General features: G+C 38.3%; 1 protein-coding gene across 5 annotated transcripts in view; it reads left to right on the top strand.

Annotated features, from left to right (window-relative positions):
- Window positions 1–21,437, top strand: part of LOC145539478 (uncharacterized) — a 702,259-nt gene that overhangs the window by 423,963 nt on the left and 256,859 nt on the right. Inside the window, exons 7-8 of one of the 5 annotated variants that reach the window (XR_014077854.1) lie at window positions 6,894–7,087; window positions 13,182–14,303. The exons of the other annotated variants lie outside the window; for them this stretch is intronic. The gene's annotated coding sequence lies outside the window, so the exon portion shown is untranslated. Of the gene's footprint in view, window positions 1–6,893; window positions 7,088–13,181; window positions 14,304–21,437 lie in introns of those variants that run through there. 5 annotated transcript variants of the gene reach the window in all.

The following is a 21,437-nucleotide window of genomic DNA, read 5'->3' as shown; positions in this document are numbered from 1 at the left end:
CATGATACTCTCCCCAAGGTGTAGCAGTTACTGTTGATGATGACCTGTTTTACATCTTCTCATCCACTTCTAAGTTTACCAGTATCTTTGGGGTACACATCCTGAACACCCTTCTAGCATCTCACCATAAGAGTCTGTATCTTTGTTTCTCTGACTGGTAGATTTCTTCAGTTTCAGGAAAGCAGGACACCCTAGAAATCCTGGAATACAACATACCCAGGGTAACCTCACTGAATTTGGAAGACAAATATTCCAGCTTCCCAAACTTCTATGAGATAATTGGGTAGTATAATACATGTTACTAGATGCCTGAAGAGTCCCATTGGAGATTTAGCCCCAGTTCCCTAAGTATCGCTTACTAATTAACACAACTTTTATTGACTCTCTGCATTCACAGTCTCACTTTTACCACTCCTCACTTATGCTTCCTGGCATTTGCTTTCAGATAAATTGTGCCTTTTTCAAGACCTGATTTTGTGAGAACCCAAGAAAAGCAAGTCACTCACTTATGATTTTCTATCATGATGAACTCACTATGTTGTTAGTTAATCACATTTTACTATTAAATGTAGAGAACGAGTCTCTACTTAGACTCACTGAGTGACATAAAATAGAGCTCCTTCTTCTACTTCCCTAGGACTTGACAATGGAAGTCCTTATTTCTGAAGATTCTCAAGAACTATAGGTGATTTTTAACTTTGCAGATGGTCAAGCATGATTCTTTAGCAAGAATTCAAATTTTTGAATTATTATTTTGCTTTGAAAAAGAACTTGTTAATGTATTTAATACTCTTAAGAGTCCCTTGGACTGCAAGGAGATCCAACCAGTCCATCCTAAAGGAGATCAGTCCTAAATATTCTTTGGAAGGACTGATGTTGAAGCTGAAACTCCAATACTTTGGCCACCTGATGCAAAGAACTGACTCATTTGAAAAGACCCTGATGCTGGGAAAGATTGAAGGTGGGAGGAGAAGGGGATGACAGAGGATGAGATGGTTGGATGGCATCATCAACTTGATGGACATGAGTTTGAATAAACTCCAGGAGTTGGTGATGGACAGGGAGGCCTGGCTTGCTGCAGTCCATGGGGTCACAAAGAGTCGAACACAACTGAGCGACTGAACTGAACTGATCAATGGTCAGAGCCTTTTACCCATTAATTCCACTTCTAGGAATTTACATCAAGGAAAAACATTTCAAAAATGGTGTATGCACCTGATTATTTTTCTCAAATACCAACCAGTAAGATCCCAAAGAACTTGAGAAAAATTGTTCCCTGATGTGTCCACTTTTGGTGTTAAAGTTTTACTTACCTTTTTAGTACTCTCTATGTATATTATATGTATAATTTTATACAATTAAAAGTTGATTTTTGTCTAGTGGAAAAAATGGTATATATATATGTGTGTGTGTGTGTGTATGTGTCAGATGTGAAAATAGGCATTTCAGAACTGCTTAGAATAACAGCTAATAAAAAGTTGAAAATAATCTTAATGTCCAACTATGAGGAATAGTCAATTGGATTATAATGCATTAACTAGTTGTAAAATTATGTAGTCAGAATAGATGGGACTAACAAGTATAGTACTGATGTGATGCTAAATGAAAAGAAGCTATGGAAAAAAATTTGTGTTACAGTTACCTTGCAAATATAAGATTTGCATATGGACAGGAGATGGAACAGAACTGGTTAAAGCTAGCTGTAATCTACCACAGTCTTGTCCTCTTTTCATCTAATAGCAAAAAAAAAAAAAAAAGAAATGAAAAGGAAAGAATGTTGTTAGGGCTATAATTACAATGTGTGTAGAATTCAAAGGTTAAGATAGTGTCAAATAATTATAAACATTGACAGCATATGCCTTTATTTCCTCCCCATCTCAATGAGAACAGAGATAATGGGCAATGATATCACAACTATACTATCAACTTAGAAATCTAAGATTAAAATGTTAGGATTAAAAGCACACAGGAAAGGAGAAAATGATCTCAGGGAGATGATGTGATTTACTAAATTTAATTAGCTGAAGAGCTAGAATCAGCTCTGGTCTTCTGAACATTAGTGTAGAGCTCAGACAATTTCTTTATCTGTAAGTGGAGTAATAGCTCCTGCCCATAAAGAAAGCTGAGCACCAAAGAATTGATGCTTTTGAACTGTGGTGTTGGATAAGACTCTTGAGAGTCCCTTAGACTACAAGGAGATCCAACCAGTCCATCCTAAAGGAAATCAGTCCTGGGTATTCATTGGTAGGACTGATGTTGAAGCTGAAACTCCAATACTTTGGCCACCTGATGTGAAGAGCTAACTCATTTGAAAAGACCCTGATGCTGGGAAAGATTGAGGGCAGGAGGAGAAGGGGACGACAGAGGATGAGATGGTTGGATGGCATCACTGACTCAATGGACATGGATTTGGGTGGACTCTGGGAGTTGGTGATGGACAGGGAGGCCTGGCGTGCTGCAGTTCATGGGGTTGCAAAGAGTCGGACACGACTGAGTGACTGAACTGAACTGAATTGCAGGTCTTTGGCTCTTGTAGGAATTATATGGAAGGGAGTTCATAAGGGAGCTCTGTAGATTGCAAATCCTGTCAACAATGAAGTAATGCAGAGTTTAAAAGAAAAGTGAAGTGTTATAGTGGTTGGTGATTCACAATCTGTAGACCTCAGAGGCATAAACTCTTGAAAATAAGGTCATTGTCTAGCATGGGAGGTGCAAGATGTTGTCTACTCCTGTGATAGCTCTGAAGAATGAGCATATTAGTCAGAACTGTGGTGGATCAAGTAGAAGTTGCTGATGCCTGGTTCTCTTTCCCCAAACATGACAGTGCCCATGCTTTGTACTTGTACTACCTGGGGGTGGTTCAGACAAAAAGAGCTAGAGCTGTCAGCTTAGCTCTGTCTCCTCTCATCCTCATTTTCAGGTACACTACACGCTGTCTGCCTTAAGACTTGAACTCTGTTTTCTCCAACTAGGCCCCCTTCCTGGGCTCAGCCAAGGGCAGCTCAGCTTGGGCTTTCAGAAGAACCCATGCCGAGCTCCTCCAGGTCTCTGTAGGGTCTTTACAGTCAGGTAGGTTGATTTAGAGCTTTTAGGGATATGAAAGAACAAATCTGCACATAGAAGATACCCAGCAAGTGTTGAAGTGCTGAGAAAGGATGACACTCTGCTAAGTAGTATAAGGTTCAAATTGTGAATTAGTACTTTAAACATTAAAAACACTATTATTTTCAAGTACTACATTTTTATGAAATATATTTATGTATATATATGTGTGCATATATATATGTGTGTGTGTGTGTATATATATATATATATATATATATATATATATATATATATAAGATGTACTACAATAAACTCAAAGAAATCAGAAAAAAATCAAGGGGGTTTCCCTGATAGCTGGTAAAGAATCCGCCTACAGTACAGAAGACCTTGGTTCAATTCCTGGGTTGGGAAGACCCCCTGGAGAAGGGAACAGCTACCCACTCCAGTATTCTGGCCTGGAGAATTCCATGGACTGTATAGTCCATGGGGTCACAAAGAGTCAGACACCACTGAGTGCCTTTCACTTTCACAATAAAAAGGGGCTAGATGTTTTAAGATCTAGATTCTAGTCTTGGTTCAGTCACTAACTTGTCTGTGACTGCAGATCGTTACTCTAGTCCTGTTTATAAAATAGATTTTTCTAGATGATTCCTAAGATATATTTTAGCTCTAATGTTCTATGATTATATATGAACAACAAAAACAAGGAGGAAACCGAACATGTTTACAAATTGGCCTCCCTTTCAGGGAAATAGTACAACAACAACAACAAAGTCAAGTTTTTGACACATATCACCCAATACTAAATCACCTATAGTGTATATATCAACACAGGTTTTAATGAATTTTCAATCTGGCTGCATAAAGACAAATATTCCAATAAATAGTATAATTCTGAAACTTTTTACTTAAGGGCTCTTTCTTTCTCCATCTTTCTGCCATCCCCACCTTTCTACAGAATTCTGTTTAGTTGCTCACTCATATCCGACTCTTTGCGACCCCATGGACCGCAACACACCAGGTTTCCCTGTCCTTCACCATCTCCCAGAGCTTGCTTAAACTCAAGTCCATTGAGTCAGTGATGCCATCCAATGATCTCGTCCTCTGTCATCTCCTCCTCCTCCTGCCTTCAATCTTTCCCAGCATCAGGGTCTTTTCTAATGAGTTGGCTCTTTGCATCAGGTGGCCAAAGTATTGGAGCTTCAGTTTCAACATCAGTCCTTCCCTTGAATATTCAGGATTGATTTCCTTTAGGATCGACTGGTTTGATCTCGTTGTAGTCCAAGGGACTCCCAAGAGTCTTCTCCAACACCACAGTTCAAAAGCATCAATTCTTCCGTGTTAGCCTTCTTTATGGTCCAACTCTCACATCCATACATGACTACTGGAAAAACCATAGCTTTGACTAGATGGACCTTTGTTGGCATTGCTTTGTTGGCAAAGTAATTTCTCTGCCTTTTAATATGGTGTCTGGCTTTGTCATAGCTTTTCTTCCAATGAGCAGGCATCTTTTAATTTCATGGCTGCAGTGATTTTGAAGCCCAAGAAAATATAGTCTCTCACTGTTCCCATTGTTTCCCCATCTATTTGTCATGAAGTCATGGGACTGGATGCTGTGATCTTCTTTTTTTGAATGTTGAGTTTTAAGCCAGCTTTTTTCCTCTCCTCTTTTACCTTCATAATGTAGATTTTAAGAACATACATTTAGCCAGGTTGAGTTCAGAGTCAGAGTTTGCTAACATATAGCTGATGACTTTAGAAAATTATTTAGCTTTTTCGAGTCTCATTTAAAATAACTATAATGATATTACTTACCTTGAAAGGTAGTTGCAAGGATTAAATGACATTATACGTAAAGCTCTGAGAACACTTAATGTGTGTTAACTTTTAAGAGTATAGTTTATATATATGATCTATATATATACAAGTGGGATATCATATCTTCAGAAAACAGTAACTTGTTATGGGAGCTTGTTGAGTACCTACATGCTGTCCAGGTGTCAATGCCTAGTAGTAAGTTTAAAGCTTCAGCTGTAGTTCAGGAAGAGGTCTAGCCAGCCTTGTGGTTTATATTTATCAGGTTTATATTTACTCACATAGGCAGAAATTTCACATCGGTAAACAGCTAACATTATTTGTGAACAAAAATTGTGTGAGGAGAGAAGAGGGTGGAAGAACAGGACTTTCTTTTGACACCTACTCTTAAGAAAGAGGTTGCAGTAAAAGACTGAATGGACCATACGACAAGTAGCCAAAGAACTAGGAGTTATTCCATAAAAGTCAAAGTACAGAGTTTCAAGCAGAAGATACTCAAAACAGTCAAGTTATATAGACTTGAGACCAGATAAAGACTGTCAAAAAAATCATTGTTTCGGACAATTCAAAGGTTATTTCTTGGGGGAATGATGAAGGAAGAAACTAGATTTCAGGTGACTAGGGAATATATAGGAGGTGGAAATACAAGTGAGGGCATGAAGGTTACCATTTCAATACGGTGTCAGGTAAATGGAGTTCATACCTGATCCAGCTGAGAACAAGAACACAAAAATCCGGTCATGCGCTTTTAAGATATAACTTAGTATTTTGTATAATTAGTATTTTAGTATAATTTACTTAGTATTTCAGTATAATTTACTACATATAGTAAGTTATATATGTACACACAGATATGTATATGTGTGTGTATATGCATGTATATAGGGCTTCCTCGGTGGCTCTGTGGTAAAGAATCTCCCTGTAATGCAGGAGAAACAGGAGACACAGGTTCAGTCCCTGGGTTGGGAAGATACCCTGGAGGAGGACATGGCAACACACTCCAGTATTCCTGTCTTAGGAATTCCATGGACAGAGGAGCCTGGTGGGCTATAGTCCATGAGGTTGCAAAGGATCAGACATAACTGAAGCGACTGACACACATGCATGCATGTGTACACATAAACACACACACACACACACACACACTCTTTCTACACTATTTAGCATTTATCAGTCTTACTTATTTTTTTAAGCTAAAATTTCTGCTGATACTTAGCATTCTGAGGATAGCAATTTTATGTTTTCTTCTATTTCCCAGCTTTATTTAAGTCAGAGGATACTGACAAATTAGTATTTATAAAATTCATTCTATTTAAGGTGGTAGAAAGTGAGGGAAAAGATAGTAGAAAGAAAGGAAGAAAAGTGCTAAGGACTAAGGTTGTAAGTAAAAGAAAAAATCGAGAAAAGAAAGCTAAAAAGGAATAAAGCAAAACATTACTTCTGCAAATCAGAAAGAAGCTAAAAGCAACTGCAGAAGTTCTTGCTGATGAATTCAGTTCTTATCCTGGGTATCTTTTCTGACTATCAAGGCAAGACATTTTGAGGAAGATTTCTGGAGTCATAGCTGAAATTTTCACATCAGGATTAGTTTAGATCTCCAGATCTCTGACTCATGACCTCCTAAACAGAATATAAATTTGCTCTCAGAAGAAGGAGGGCAAGTTAATCTAGCAGAATGCTTTAAGTAGGTCTCCAAAAGAAACATTTTTATCAATTCTACTGAAATTGGAGAAAAGGCTAAATTTAGCTATGATAGCCCTCCGAATTGTTTACTAAATGCCACTGTGAATGCTTTTAAACAAAATAACCTTGTGCTGCATAGGAGAAGCCAATGAACACAGAATGAATGCTGTTGTTATAAACAATTAATTCCATGTCTGTCACCATTTTAGATTATTTCAGCAAGGAAGAACCATAATGTTTATTGGACATTTGTTATTAAAACATTTTCTATGAAAAAAAAAATTACTCTTTCTCAAAGTAGATTTTGAAAAATATATATGCTGTTAATCTCTGGCATGGTCTTGTCACAGGGAAATACGGTTGGTGAATAAAATTCAGGGGTGAAGGCAGACTCCAGCTCCCAGAAATGCGAGAAGATGCTAATGTGCAAATGGAAAGTTTCCCATTTTGTGTTTATTCAAAAGAGCAAAACACACACATACACGAGCAAAAGAATACAGAAACTCCAAGAGCAAGACTGTAAAGGAGACCAAGCTTAACATAGGTACTCTCTTACTTTCTTTTTTCATACATTCTCCTTCGTCTATCAAAATTAGGTGCTTATTATGAGTTTTGACTTTTAAAGATTCTGTTCTCAACCAGGAGTCAATAAAGCTGTATTTTAACTAAGAAGCTGTCTAGAATTAGTTCCTCTAGAGCAGCTGAATTTTAAACAGTCAACCAACAAATACTGTATATATCTTATGTGTGTAGCACTGTGGGGTATAGAAGGCCTAGATATTGCTTGAAGCATATTATCTTTGTTAGGCTAATAAAAGATGACACAGAACAATAAAGATGACACTTGCTAAAGTGCTGTTGATGGAGCTACTGTCTTATATTAATAGCATTACCCATTCCAAACAATGTAGTAGTATAAGAGAGAGTATAGCCTTCCAGTGAAAATTACAGAATCTGGGGCCAGTTTACTAGTTCTGCCATGTATTAGCTGTGTGACCATGGGCAAATCCCTGAAAATACACTTGCTTCAGTTCCATGTATTTATCATGGAGGCAAATCTAGTATCTTCTTCATAGAGTTCAATTTGTCATTTCCCTCTTCTCTCTGAGAGGTGCTTGGCTGGGGATGAACACTGCCAATCATGTTTCTCCAGCATCATTTTCAGGTTTAGTAGGTAGATAGTAGATGTGAATACAAAGGATTCATCACATCCAATTTAACATTTCTGGGCTTCTGATAGTACTATAAGTGCCTCGTTATTCAATGACACTAATGAATTCTCTTCTTCATTGGAACATGAACGGCTATAGAAGACAGGCTAGAAACCACATGGAAAGCCTGGTGTCAGAGTCCCAGAGATGGTAGGAAAACTCCTGACACTAAACTACAAGGCAAGGGAAGCCATTTAGCTCAGTGACACCCATGGACACAGTCTTGCTCACCAGCGGAAAGGGACATGGCTCAGTGGGTATGAGTGATTCAGACAGCAGGAGTCACTTGGGGGTGAGGAAGCCAACACAAAGCTTTTGTTCTGAAGGGAGGTCAACATTCCAGCTGCTAATTGGAGAGCAGCAGGGTAGTGGCCTGACACTGAGCTTGCTCTGAACTTACCTACGGTTTTCCCACTCTTTCTATGTCTTTCTCTCTAACTCTCTCCGTGTGCTGACATTTGACTTGTTCTTAAAGCCATATAAGTGAAGAATATAGATGGGATTCTGTTACTTCCCACAAAAAGGAAAATAAAGTCAACGAACACTTACAAAGAAAAATACATATGGACTTACGTAATTAGATTACACAGGAAAGTCCAGCACATAGGCTTTGCTTCAAGCATAGCTGGGCTCAGTGCTTGGAAGATGTCGTTAATGATAGTCATGTGACAATGGAGCCTAGATGCAGAAACACAGCCAAGCAATGGGAAGGTACTAGTCTTACAGAAAAGGGAGATGGCTAACATGTTGGATCAGAGCCAGAACTGACCTCTTCGGCCTGATTGCTGTAGATTTTGTGTCTACTCTTCACCCAGCACTGTGGCCAGGAATGTGGACTCTTTTGACTGGCCTAGATTTTCCCAGGTCCTCACAAATCCCCAGAGGGGGCCAGCACCACCAGACTACCAGGGCTGACACTGAGGAGAGGAAGTCCCCAAGTGAAAAATACGATCATGAACTTCTGTTACAGCAGGAGAGGAATAAATGGTTGATTTATGGAATAAAAAAAAGTCACTGCCACTACTAAAAATCACCTACAAATCCCACTGATGAAGCCTTGTTTATATTTTATTTCCTTCAGGAACTTTTTCCTGAAAATTCAGGAAATTTTCATCAGCCAGAAGTGAACCCTTCCCCTGCAAGTTCTGTTAAGCAATTCTGTTTATTTGCCTTGTCATATTCACTTGTATACATGCCTTCTCTCCATTTATAATTCCTGATTAAAGGCACTGGTTTTTTTGCACCTGAATTGAACATAGAGTCTAACACAACATGTTGCATATGGAAACTGTCATTAAGAAAGATTGGCTACTGTGTTTATACATAGATTTCTTTTTGATTTGAAAAATAGATGTATCATTTTTAGAAAAATGAAATAGCTGTAAATGACTAAAGACCCATGAAAATCAGTTATGGATAGCTTTTGGGGATTTCTCATATTATTATCTGCAGAGTTTATTTACTGCTTGTATTTTCATCAATCTTTAATCATCCACAATTATTTCACTTTTCTAAAAAAATTATATTAACCAATATTAGTTGAACACCTCAATGCATAGAAAGTGAATAACATGATGTTACTCTCTAGTCTGTTTCTCATGTAAGCCTAGTATTGTAATTTTTGTTGCACAGATTATGACTGAAATATACAGAGGTTACAACAAGTAGCTGATCTATAGAGCTTGAGATGGAGACTAGATTTGAATTCAGATCTGACTGAAACAAAGAGTGCTTTCATCATACCACAAATATCATATGCTTTATGTTTTAACATTTATGTGTCCTGGATTTCATCACATGGGAGTGAGCTGTTGCTTTTCTGTGGCCTTTACTAGAAGGTGAGGGCGTGTTTTCATTGTTTTCTTCATTTTCAAGCCCCTAATACCAAGTAATAATATTTTTCCTTCTTCCCTTCTTTCCTTTTCTCCTTCCTTCTTCTTTTTTTTTTTGTTATAATCTGTGAAGTAGTTGTGGAACATTCTGCATTTAGAAAGATATAATGGCATTGTGGTCCCCTGCTTGGCTTCTTGGGATAAAGAAGTTTAAGCTTAATCCTTGCTTCCACCAGTAAAAATTCTATCATCTTGAATAAGATTGTAAACCTTTGTCTCCTTTTCCTTAAAATGGCTAATAATAATAGTGCTTATTTTATAGGGTTCCTGTGAGACTTAAATGGAATACTTTATGAACACCATTAACCGTGAGCCTGGCACATAGTAAACACACAATAAAATCTGTGCACTTTTGGCTACTATTTGTTTTATGAAGTACATTTGATCTTTCAGAATTTATGACCTTTGAATTATTTTAAAATTTTGAATATCTATTTCCAAAACCAGAAAGTAGAACTTTTCAAAATAACCAAGAGATAGCAGTCAAATAGAGGTTAATGCAAATCATGCATGCATGTATAGCATTAAATATATAAAACCATAATAACAATTCTGTGGCATCAGATGATCCAGGGAATTCAGAATCTTATAGAACTGTCCCTATGTTATTATCTCATGAATTGAGAAACTCATAGTGTCAACTTCTAATGAGGTCAAGCTAATCTCAACAAGCACGAGAATAGCTCCAAAATCTGACTGCAAAGTGAAAATCAGCCAATGGAACTGTTGGAAATATTTTGTTTTCAGTTAGTTCTTTTCTTTTCCTCCCCTGAAAAATCTGAGAAAGATCAGAGACATAATGTCCAAACAGGTCATTATTATTTTTAACCATAACCCTCCCTTGACTCTGGGATAGACTCCCCTTTTTTTAGTTGGGTCAGATTGTTGCCTTGAAGGGTAGAGGACAGACTAGTGAACCTTGAGACCTGAATCAGAAATGACTGATGGGTAGCACAAAAAGGAAGAAGATAGGGGATGGCTTAATCCATATTTAACATCTGCAGAGTTAATGATAGTTACTTCTTTCTGCAACCTGCTCTAACATCTCCCTCTCACCAATGTCCTGTGGTTGCTAAGCAACCTCTCCTAGAAGTAGTGGCTCGAGCAGAATCTGTCAAGTTCATTATTTTTGCCTTAAAGAGGCAGTGGCTATGATGAAAGTAAAGGTACTATACTTGATCTCTGCTTGTACTTCACCTCTGTTTCTCTCAGCCCCATTCCTTTCTCACTTCTTGCTTTTAGGTACTCCTGGAGATCTAGAAAGAATTGGAGGTAGTATTTTGTCTGAGAAGGAAGTGAGCGAAGGGGGAAAAAAGTTGAAAATGTGATGTTTATCTCAATTTCCATTTCTAGTTACTCTGTAAGCAGGTTACAAAATCAAACAATCTTGAAATTCAGCAAAAAAAAAAGAGCAGGAATAAAATTAATGGCAGCTCTGTCCAAGGGATGATATACTTCAAGGGGAGAAGAAATCCTAGCTTCTCCGATCCACTCATTATATGTTTCGCTATGTGTTAACTATGAATCTAAGACAAAGTTAGAGTCAGGCAGTGGTGACAGAATATTTAAGACCAAATTGGCTATTACATGCAGGACCTCTATTTTGCATGTAGCTTCTAAATACTATGTTGGGATTGGAATTTTTTGTGTTTGATTTGTTCCACTGAAATTAAATTTTCTTTTTGAGGGGGAGACTAAATTGGTCTGTATTTCTTTCTTCCACAGAAATTTGATGACTCTCTTTGACATAAAGTTATATTCTCTTCCATGGAATAATTATAAAAAATAAAATACTGGCTAAAACGTTCATTTTGGAAGTATTCATTTGGAAATATGAAGTCATAACTTAATTTCAGTTTAATAGTTACATAATCCTGAATCCTGGATGGATCACCTAAGTCTTGCTAACTCTTGGTTTGATCATCTATCAAATGAGGATTCTAAGTGTACTCCCTGAGAGTAGTTGCGTAGATTAAATGAAGTAATTCATGTAAAGTGCTTCGAAGAGTGAATTACACAAAATAAGTGTCAATTAGGTAGGATGTCAAGATTGGTTTGTTTTTTTTTTTAAATAAATTTATTTATTTTAGTTGGGGGCTAATTACTTTACAATATTGTAATAGTTTTTGCCATACATTGACATGAATCAGCCATGGGTTTACATGTGTTCCCCTTCCTGGACCCCCCACCCACCTCCCTCCCCATCCCATCCCTCTGGGTCATCCCATTGCCCCGGTCCTGAGCATTTGTCTCATGCATCGAACATGGAATGGTGTTGTATTTCACATATGACAATATACATGTTTCAATGCTACTCTCCCAGAACGTCCCACCCTCACCTTCTCCCTCAGAGTCCATAAGATTGTTTTATGCATCAAGATTGTTTTTTAAATTTTAGTTATTCCCAGTATCCTGCATTATTTGTATTACTATGCATTACTTCTGTGACAATGCTAAGGACAATGTTAAAATAATATCAAAAGTAAACATCTTCATTTAGAGTTAATATTTGAAAAAGATAATATTAAAAAAGAAAAGCCTTTTTTTTAGTTCCATTGAATGTCAGCTTTTTGGTGAGAGGATTTGGTTCTGCTGAAAATCCATACATATGTTATTGATCAAGGATGGTGACCTAGTATTGCTTTCTTCTACCGGACTCCAGTCCTTCAGAAGAGCTAGGCGGTACATCAATGAATGCCCTTACAATTAAACACTAGTTCAACAGAAATAATTTGAGATACAATTTGACAGACAAATTAAATCTGGGAAGATTTGTCTGAAATGAGATGAAGAATTCTCTGTCTTCAGAAATTTATTGTATATTCAATATAACTAGATCAGTTGCAAAATCCAGAGAGTCTTAATTTAATATCTAGACTCTCTTGAAAAAGTTAAGCATTTCATTTCCATTCTCATGGTTTCATACTAGCATTTTGCCTAAACTTGTATTTATTTTCTCTGTAGCCACATGTTGCTAGTAGGTGTGCTTAAGAAAGGTGCACAGTAATTTAGTGATCGTTTTGAGAATAGAATAATTTAGAGCTCAAATAAACATTAAACAGTGAAGAGTGTTTATATGTGCATAAGTATCAATTGCTCAGTCATGTCTGACTCTGCGACCCCATGGACTGTAGCCCTACTGGCTCCCCTGTCCGTGGAAGTCTCCAGGCCAGAATACTGGTAAGTGAAAGTCACTCAGTTGTGTCCGACTCTTTGTGACCCCATGGACTGTATAGTCCATGTAATTCTCCAGGCCAGAATACTGGAGTGGGTTGCATTTCCTTCTCCAGGGCATCTTCTCAACCCAGGGATTGAATCTGGGTCTCCCGCATTGCAGCCAGATTCTTTACCATCTGAGCCACCAGGGACGCTCATATATGCATACTGCATATATTAAATGTGGCATATATAATTATTTGTGAGAAGATACCTAAATTAGAAAATGATGGGAATTTGAGTAATTCAGTAGATATCTCATCAGTGACCCTAATCATGTTTTCTTTTTTTTTTCCTTCCTGTTTCCTCACCTAATAAGAACAATATCACACTGTCTGGCTTTCAAGAAAACTTATTGATAAATAAGAACATGTCTGATTCTTTGGAAGAAAGAGCATCAGGAAGAGGATTTCTGAGGATATTCCCAATGAGTCAGCTGGACTTGAGGATAAGGACTGTCTCTCTCTCTCTGATTTCCCCACTGGAGTAGCAATATTTTCTAATGGTGTAGGACATATAAATCACTCATATCTGGATTTAGAGCTGGATCCTAACATGTGCTTACTTAACCTTTCTACATCTTGGTTTCCATTGTAAACGAGAAGTTACAATAGAGGTTGTGCGATGACTATGTGCTTAACATGGTGGCTGGAACATATGTTTCATTATCAGCATCTTCATCAGCATTAACTTTCCCTCATTTAAGTCCATACATTCAAGCTTTTGTGAATGCTTCATAAATGAGCAAATATTCTAAAGGTATTCCTAAGCCCATGATGTCTCTGTCTATAGGTAGGCCTATAATTCTAGTTACAGAATGGCACAAAACTTCTACAAGGAGATTGACTCCCACAGATATAAATTCCAGTGGCTTAAGATAGGTAGAAAAGGGAATAGAAGTTAGGTGAGAATGAGCAGTGGGCTTACAAACATGCCTACTGACCAAGAATCTTGAGAATTTTGCCTCCAAGTCTTATGGACACTACTGACTCTGATTGCAATTTTCCAGTTCAGAAATAAACACGGTAAATACGTTTTGAACAAGAAGAAGTGGGCTCTAGGCCTAGACTTGATTTTTTTGTGAGCATCAATTTCCTTACTTGCAAAATTAGGCTTTAACTGAGAGTTTTTTTGGTGTCAGACATAATATGGGTATAGTATATTAAATAAACTGTAGTTCTCTTGTAATCCTAACACATATCTTCAGGTTATAGGTTCTTACTCTTCCTTTCTCTCTCGACTTGGACCAATTCTAAGAAACCAGTTCAGTTCAGTCGCTCAGTCATGTCCAACTCTTTGCGACCCCATGAATTGCAGCACGCCAGGCCTCTCTGTCCTTCACCAACTCCCGGAGTCTACCCAAACCCATGTCCATCGAGTCAGTGATGCCATCCAACCATCTTATCCTCTGTCATCCCCTTCTCCTCCTGCCCCCAATCCTACCCAGCGTTAGGGTCTTTTCCAATGAGTCAACTCTTCGCATGAGGTGGCCAAAGTATTGGAGTTTCAGCTTCAACATCAGTCCTTCCAATGAACACCCAGGATTGATCTCTTTTAGGATGGATTGATCGGATCTCCTTGCAGTCCAAGGGACTCTCAAGAGTCTTCTCCAACACCACAGTTCAAAAGCATCAATTCTTCAGTGCTCAGCTTTCTTCACTGTCTAACTCTCACATCCATACATGACCAATGGAAAAACAATAGCCTTGACTAGACAGACTTTTGCTGGCAAAGTAATGTCTCTGGTTTTAAATATGCTATCTAGGTTGGCCATAACCTTCCTTCCAAGGAGTAAGCGTCTTTTAATTTCATGGCTGCAATCACCATCAGCAGTGATTTTGGAGCCCCCCAAAATAAAGTCTGACACTGTTTCCACTGTTTCCCCATCTATTTCCCATGAAGTGATGGGACCAGATGCCATGATCTTAGTTTTCTGAATGTTGAGCTTTAAGCCAACTTTTTCACTCTCCTCTTTCACTTTCATCAAGAGGCTCTTTAGTTCTTCTTCACTTTCTGGCATAAGGGTGGTGTCATCTGCATATCTGAAGTTATTGATATTTCTCCTGGCAATCTAAGAAATCAGTGAATGTCATACCAAAGCATTGAGAGTCATCATCCCATTTCTATAAAGAGAACAGTCATCTATTCAGTGAAATATGTTGGTGCTGGTGGGATCATAGTTATAGAAATTGTCTGCGGTTATGCCATTAAAGACTTTTTAAAAAGCGAACAGAATCTTATATAAGGATGAATAATATAAACACCTAGCATCTCATCAGAATCTTCTTTAAGCTACAAGGCATAGGTTTTATTCAAGGCACTGATTTCCTATTTATTTATAAGAATGTGATCATAGCAATTGAAATTTTTGCTCTACAAATGGTTTTCAACTACTGACTGATCTATATTCCCTTTCTGGGAAGTTACATCTTTCAGGGCCAATTCCCAGTTCATTGGCAGTGCCTCTTTTACAGAATTTAATAAATTTTAAGGAACTCCCCCCAAATGTATGTATTTAGTTTAAACCAATGCAATTTTACACCTTGAACATAATTATTCACCAGATAAATTTTATTTCATTCAGCTATCATTTGTTTTGTGCTTCCTGTGAGTCTGAATGAATACCTTTCATAGAACAAAATTCTAAGCAAAATCATCGGCATCAATCTTTCCTATGATCAGCATACAAGTGTGTGAGTTAAAAGTTTCATAGATGTTATCATGAGTTGTCCTTAGAGGGATGGTGTTTGAATAGCTGGGAAGCAAAGCTTCCTTCCTGTCCTAAGTGGGTTTGTCTAACTGGTACATAGCCATTATCAGATGCAGAGCCATATTTTTTATAGAGTCAGTTCCATCTAATGCAGAGTCTTTCTCTGTCTCTGTCACTATCTCTAGTTCTTTCTCCATATGTGAAAACCATTCCTTTCTCCCTCCAATATTATGTGCTGAACACATCAGTCTGTGTAGCTTTTATGTGTTTCTACCATAATTATGCAGGTTTAACCTTTACACATGAATAAGTTCCTGTGTGGGTGGCAGGATGAACAGTTAAAGAGCACTGCTGTTGCAGAACAAGGATATGGAAAATAGAACAGCACAATGACTTTAAAACTTTATGCTCTCTTAAATAGCTTTCTGTTGTGGTTACAATAGAGCAGTCTTAAAAAGCATTACCAGAGTGTTTATTTATTCAGCATTGCATTTCTTCCAGCCTTAAAGAAATCACAAATTTCTTAATCTTGTCCAGGAAGGTTCATGTAGTTGAAAGATTCCCTCTTTTCTGAATCAGCTATTTGCATCAAGGCTTGCATTCATCTTTCTGATCACTGGTTGCTTTAATCCTTCCAAATTAGAGAAATGACAAAGCTACTCTGTAGTGTTTATAGTGTCTTTAAATAGAGGTTTTAAAAACTTCTTGGATCATGATCTCTTATAGATATAGAAATCAAGAATCTGCAGGAAATATAAATAGTATAATTTAAATAGTGTGAATAACAAGTCAGCAATTTTTTTTTTATCATTCTATGGTATTTTACTCTGTGTATGGGTGTGTGTGTGTGTATTAGTATATGTATGCAGTGGGGTAGAGTTGGAGGCCTTAAAAGGATATTACTTATCAAGTAACAAATACATCATGTTCCTTTGTATGCCTTTTCCATTAAATGGCTTTAGATGCAGAATGGATGCTTCCAAGAGATGGCTGAAAGCTTGTTCTGAAACACAACACTTGGATTCCTTTCTTCATGACTATGCTATTATAAGCACTTACACGGGGTCCACAGACCTGATAATATGCAAGGGATCTGAATAGAATTTAGGAAATCAGTATATCCTTTTTATCTCTAAAATCTTACTGAAGGCAATCATGTTCCACAGAAGGCAGCAGGGAAGGTCAAAGTGATGGATAGAATTAAAGAAAAGGCTGGGGAGAATGGAAGCAATAGTATATGAATAAGAACAAGCTGTATATTGTCACCCTGCTTATTTAACTTATATGCAGTGTATATCATGAGAAATGCTGGGCTGGATGAAGCACAAGCTGGAATCAAGATTGCCAGGAGAAATATCAATAACCTCAGATATGCAGATGACACCACCCTTATGGCAGAAAGTGATGAAGAACTAAAGAGCCTATTGATGAAAGTGAAAGAGGAGAGTGAAAAAGGTGGCTTAAAGCTCAACATTCAGAAAACTAAGATCATGGCATACAGACCCATCAATTCATGGCAAACAGATGGGAAAAAGGGGAAACAGTGAGAGACTTCATTTTGGGGGGGATCCAAAATCACTGCAGATGGTGACTGCAGCAATGAAATTAAAAGACACTTACTCCTTGGAAGCAAAGTTATGACTAACCTAGACAGCATATTAAAAAGCAGAGACATTACTTTGTCAGGATCTAGTCAAGGTTATTGTTTTCCCAGGAGTCGTGTATGGATGTGAGAGTTGGACTATAAAGAAAGCTGAGCGCCGAAGAATTGATGCTTTTGAACTGTGGTGTTTGAGAAGACTCTTGAGAGTCCCTTGGACTGTGAGGAGATCCAAGTAGTCCATCCTAAAGGAAATCAGTCCTGAATATTCATTGGAAGGACTGATGCTGAAGCTGGAACTCCAATACTTTGGCCACCTAATGTGAATAACTGACTCACTGGAAAAGACCTGGATGCTGGGAAAGATTGAAGATGGGAGGAGAAGGGTACAACAGAGGATGAGATTGTTGGATGGCATCACCAACTCAATGGAAATGAGTTTGAGTAAACTCCAAGAGTTGGTGATGGACAAGGAGGCCTGGCATGCTGCAGTCCATGGGGTCGCAAATAGTCGGACACGACTGAGCGACTGAACTGAACTGAAGAACAAGCAAATCCACAAATCAAGTTAACTGAACTGTTTTTAACTGAGCTGTGCTTTATCAGAGGTGTTAATGAATTGAACTATCGACTCAACCTCAGTTCAGTTCAATTCAGTTGCTCAGTCATGTCTGACTCTTTGCGACCCCATGAACTGTAGCACGCCAGGCTTGCCTGTCCATCACCAACTCCTAGAGCTTGCCCAAACTCATGTCCATTGAGTCGGTGATGCCATGCAACCATCTCATCCTGTCGTCCCCTTCTCCTTCCATCTTCAATCTTTCCCAGCATCAGGGTCTTTTCCAAGGAATCAGTTCTTCACATCAGGTGGCCAAAGTATTGGAGCTTCAGCTTCAGCATCAGTCCTTCCAAGGAATATTCAGGACTGATTTCCTTTAGGATGGACTGATTGGATCTCCTTGCAGTCCAAGGGACTCTCAAGAGTCTTCTCCAACACTACAGTTCAAAAGCATCAATTCTTCGGTGCTCAGCTTTCCTTATAGTCCAACTCTCACATCCATATATGACCACTGGAAAAACCATAGCTTTAACTAGATGGACATTTGTTGACAAAGTAATGTTTCTGCTTTTTAATATGCTGTCTAGGTTTTTCATAACTTTTCCTCCAAGGAGCAAGCATCTTTTAATTTCATTGCTGCAGTCACCATCTGCAGTGATTTTGGAGCCCCCAGAAATAAAGTCTGTCATTGTTTCCATTGTTTCCCCATCTATTTGCCATCAAGTGATGGGTCTGGATGCCATGGTCTCAACTTAGATGCTATGAATAATTACTTATGAAATCAGTCACAATGATTTCTAATTACAACTGGTGGATACGAATTGCTGTGACCTGCACAGAAGCTTTCACAAGCAAAATTCAGGTACTACCTCTCTCAATGAGCAGGCAAACAAGCACGCCATTTATTGCACACCATAAATATAAATTAAGCATCAGTCTTTCATTTTGATGTTTATGGATAAAATCTAAGATAATTTGAGTTTACCAATTTCAGAATTTTACATGGTGGACTAATATTTAGTCACGCTAAATCATAAGGCTCTACTATGTATTTTGACCAAATAAGGGTCTATGAAATATTAATAACTGTTACTTTCTAAGACTGAATGCTACGGTAGGTATGTGTGAGAAAGTGAAGAAGAGGTAAGCTGATTGTTTATTTTGATTTATGCTTTAATTAGCAGTTTAGGTGTTTTATAATGTTTGTTCTTTCTAGTTGGGCAGTAGTTAGTCATTTCTGGTTCATATTTAGAATGCTCACTCATATTGATAGCAAGCAGAGTTTGTGTTTCAGTGGGAATTTATCAAACGAAGCTGCTTCTCACAGCTCCTGGAATCTCAGGGTTAATTGGAGCGTTAGTTTTTGATGCAATCACAACAGATCAGTTTCCTGTTCATGTAATCAGAACAAAGGCTTTGCAGCACACTTATTAAATTCTTCCAACACCAAAGCTGTTATTTAAGAAACAAGGCAAGCACGTTTGTAGTTAATGCCTCTGGAGGCTTGGATAGAAAGAGAAAAATAAGTTGTCTTCAGTCTAGAGCTGGCAGATTTTAGGAAAGAGGTATACAGCTGTTTTTTTGTCAGACTAAGAATTTGAATTTAAAATCATCTTTCAGATCAAGAAAGAAACACCTGCTATCCTAATCAATTAATACCAGGGAATTTAGGCTGATGAAATGAGGAATTCTGGGTCCATAGTACAGCTTTAATGTGCTCTAGGTAGCTGCTATAACACTGTACTATGGGTAAATGGTGACATGTAAAAGAATGTTCATTGATGCAGCTATGGGGAAGGGAAAGGCAAAGACACCAAAGAGTCCTGATTTAACGTGACGGTGGTGTCTTTGATAACCTGTCAGTTACCTGTAAACTGAGTGATTGTAGGAGATAAACTCTGGGATAATACATTTTCCATCCTAAAATCTAATTTGCTTATGTATCACTAAGTGAGGGTTGGTTTTGCCCCAGTCACAGAGGAGGCTGAGATCAGAGGCGGAGTAATGTCGCCAGGCACCTGCCTGTGGCTCAGGAAGAGAGGCCTAGGACCAGGTGGCAAGCTGCTCAGTGCCTTTGCCAAGGACACATCGCTGCTTTTGAATGCGCTGAGCCTCAGCCCGCATTAATTACAAGCCCACCCCCTTGCTGTTTCTGTGCTCTCAGCCTGATGGCCACCCCCTCACCCCACCACCTCCCCACCCCTAGCCCCATTTTTAGGATTCTGTTAAAGAGAATCTGTTTTGTTTTGTAAAAGTGCTTACTTGGCACACAAGTTCCTCCTCTGCTCCCTTCTCACAAGTGCCATAATAATAAGCAGCACCAAAAGAGGCTAATTTTGCCAAACTTGGATTCCATCAGCCAGCGCTTTCCAAAGATCATCATGTTATTGCAAAATTAGACTTTTTATTACAGGAATAAATACTGTGCAGTCTTTGTAGCCAGCCTGTAATGGATTCCTCTGCGAATTCCACTAAATAACAAAGATTCCTTGTGAAAATAAAAGGCAGACAAGGTAGAGTAAACCGGCAATTACATATAATGCGCTGTTGTTTGCCTGCCAAAGCAGTTCATGAACCTGGCAGGGAGAGACTGGGGCATTTTTCAGGATTTTCACCCCAATTGCCTTGCTGCTTGCTTCCCTCTTGAGCTATTTACATGAAGGTGAACAGATTCTGCTGCTGTCTCTTTCTGTGGCCTCGTAGGACATCTTTATTATCTTCTTTCCCTTGTTCCCTTTCCTTTCTCCTGTGATAATTCAGTTTCCATCCTAATTCCTTATTTGTTTATGATCCAAATATCCATTAAAGCGAGAATCATGAAAGAAAACTACACTCTATCAGAGAAGGATGAAAGAGTGTACTGGTTGTGTTGCTTGCAGATTATATTGATTCAGAGTATGAGTTTTAGAAGAAACTTCTGAGTCCAGATGTTTTAGGCACCACATGCAAGCTGAGTAACTCTAGGGTATGTTATATAACTTTCCTCTTCTTCAGATTTCCTGTCTTTAGGATGGATACAAGGCACTGATACTCTATACTTCAGCATGTGTGGGAATCACCTGGAGAGCTTGGGTCAAGTGTACCAGGCAATTGCTGGGTTTCTGATTTAGAAATACCAGAGTGGGGGGCAAAAATTTGCCTTTCTAACATTCTGTCACGTGATGCTGTCAAGGGGAGTCGCACCGTGATCTGTAACACAGTGGTATTGTGAGCATTAATAAGGTAGTGTATTTAAAAATGTGTTTTTCACACAGTGCTGCCATTTACTCATCAATCAATACACTATATGTCCATGCAAATATCCACCACCTGATTTCTTGTTTTCATTGAGAAACTTCATGGTTACCCTCTTGTTACTCCTCAAACTCTCAATTCATTTCAGCCTCTCTTCCTGAAACTTTGTGGACCCTGTTGTGTTTTTTTGTTTGTTTGTTTTATTTGAGAATTGTGAATCTGAGTGGTCCTCCTTACTTTTCCCCTTTTACCACATAGCAGTAACTGTTTTATTCAGGCTCTTTATAGTCCTGATGTACAAATCAAATTTAATTTGTCAGTCATAAGTTTAGCTTGTTGACATCTGTGAGTAAAAGCAGTAAGACTTTCTCTTCTTCCTGGAAGAGGAAAGAGGATGACCCAGTTTGTTTCTGGCTCAGTTCCTCTTATCATGTGGCATATGTTCTGGAGGTTTCTATAGGATCTTGGCCCC

Source organism: Giraffa tippelskirchi, chromosome 2 (assembly GCF_054371585.1).
Source record: "Giraffa tippelskirchi isolate mGirTip1 chromosome 2, T2T-mGirTip1v1.2.pri, whole genome shotgun sequence".
In the NCBI taxonomy this organism is placed as follows: Eukaryota; Metazoa; Chordata; class Mammalia; order Artiodactyla; family Giraffidae; genus Giraffa; species Giraffa tippelskirchi.
This window is presented reverse-complemented; position numbering and strand designations above follow the sequence as displayed.